Consider the following 2,500-nt stretch of genomic DNA (forward strand, 5'->3'; position numbering starts at 1 on the left):
ATAATATAATTATAATACTATAACCTCTGAGTAATTATAATACTACAACCTCTGAGTAATTATAATACTACAACCTCTGAGTAATTATAATACTACAACCTCTGAGTAATTATAATACTACAACCCCTGAGTAATTATAATACTACAACCTCTGAGTAATTATAATACTACAACCCCTGAGTAATTATAATACTACAGCCTCTCAGTAATTATAATACTACAACCCCTGAGTAATTATAATATAATATAATTATAATACTACAACTCCTGAGTAATTATAATAGTACAACCTCTGAGTAATTATAATACTACAACCCCTGAGTAATTATAATACTACAACCTCTGAGTAATTATAATACCACAACCTCTGAGTAATTATAATACTACAACCTCTGAGTAATTATAATACTACAACCTCTGAGTAATTATAATACTATAACCTCTGAGTAATTATAATACTACAACCCCTGAGTAATTATAATACTACAACCTCTGAGTAATTATAATACTATAACCCCTGAATAATTATAATACTACAACCCCTGAGTAATTATAATACTACAACCTCTGAGTAATTATAATACTACAACCCCTGAGTAATTATAATAATACAACCCCTGAGTAATTATAATACTACAACCCCTGAGTAATTATAATAATACAACCCCTGAGTAATTATAATACTACAACCCCTGAGTAATTATAATAATACAACCCCTGAGTAATTATAATACTACAACTCCTGAGTAATTATAATATAATATACTTATAATACTACAACCCCTGAGTCGAAGCGAGGGCAGAGTAGCCTATGTGTTGGCCCCTTTCGTGACTGCGATGCAAGCCAGGGGCTCGAATACACAGTCACGTATGGCTCCGTATTAGCCAGGTTAATTTGCACCACCAAGCACTGCTTAAAAGCTAGCGGTGGGTCCAAAATATATCGGATATAAATTTCAAAGGTACCCAGCGTTCCAACGGCTGTATTTCCGGCGTTGGGTGCATGATGCGCATGCACTGTGATGGCGCACCAGGCAGCCAAATACGGAAATACAGCAGTTTTTAGCAGTGTTGACCAGTTTATAAAAATTATTTAAAATGTTTATTAGCAACGCCAAGCTTTCAAACCCTGCCTTGTGTGTGTGTGAAACCCTAATGGAACGCTGGGTACCTTTGAAATTTATATCTGATATATTTTGGACCCACCGCTAGCTTTTAAGCAGTGCTTGGTGGTGCAAATTAACCTGGCTACTACGGAGCCATAAGTGACTGTGTATTCGAGCCCCTGGCTTGCATCGCAGTCACGAAAGGGGCTACCTATGTGTAGTAGCCTGTGTACGGAAGATCATAGTTTTTAATATTTATTTAACTAGCATGTAACTCGACATCTTGCAAATGAGGGCTACCTCCTATGTCGTGAAACTTTATATAAATAGGTTATCAATTCAAAACTTTTGTATTACTCATTAAATGTTAATTTATGTAAACGTTTTTGGATGACGAGCAAACAGCGTTTCATATCTCCTCCTCCTCAGTTGGGCAGCGGAGCAAATCAGCAGGTCATCTCGACTTGATATTTCAAAGCATTAATGAACAAAAGTTGACCTATTTAACAAATGATAACCACTTAATAATGGTTTCATACAGGCTAAAACACTGAGAAGCACACATTTAACATAAATGTATGACTTTGCTGCAGTCTCACTCCTGGCGCTTGCCTCCACACTGTCACATATCGGGCGCACCTCACAAACTCACTCAAATCTTGTTGAGACAAATGTCTTGCGAATGAAATTGAAGAGAATGAAGATAACACAGATATACATTTTATCCGCAACCCATGCATTTTCATTTAATATGGGAAATAGCCATCTATATGCAACATTGTTGTGTATGGAACATGGTTTCTCGGACATAGGCTCAGTTTGTAATTATGCAGACTTTGGTGCTGGGAGGTTAGACTTGCGTGGAATAAGCTATTGGAACTGAATACAGTAGTCGGCTGCTAGTTAGCGTTCTGCTAGCTCTCACTCTCATTCATCACACACACACACACACACACACACACACACACACACACACACTCGCACTCGCACTCGCACTCACACACACTCACTCACTCACTCACTCACACTCACTCACTCACTCACTCACTCACTCACTCACTCACACACTCACACACTCACACACACACTCACACTCACACACACACACTCACTCACTCACTCACTCACTCACTCACTCACACACTCACACACTCACACACTCACACACTCACACACTCACACACTCACACACTCACACACTCACACACTCACACACACACACTCACACACTCACAGTATTACGCTGACAATAAAAAGAAGAAAGGTGTTTAAATTATTGTTATTGTTTTGCTTGTTTTGTTGTTACCTGTTTATCTCATGTGCCTATTATTCAAATAAATAATAATTTCAAGAAAAGCGACATTTAGATTTTTGGGACGGTTTACATTCATATT

The 2,500-nt window shown here is 37.7% G+C and overlaps 1 protein-coding gene across 1 annotated transcript in view; it reads left to right on the forward strand.

Moving 5' to 3' along the window:
* The window catches only part of mark2b (MAP/microtubule affinity-regulating kinase 2b), a gene marked incomplete at its 3' end in the record, with an annotated part of 338,660 nt that overhangs the window by 259,482 nt on the left and 76,678 nt on the right, over positions 1–2,500 (forward strand).

Source organism: Notolepis coatsorum (assembly GCF_963971535.1).
Source record: "Notolepis coatsorum genome assembly, chromosome: 1".
In the NCBI taxonomy this organism is placed as follows: domain Eukaryota; kingdom Metazoa; phylum Chordata; class Actinopteri; order Aulopiformes; family Paralepididae; genus Notolepis; species Notolepis coatsorum.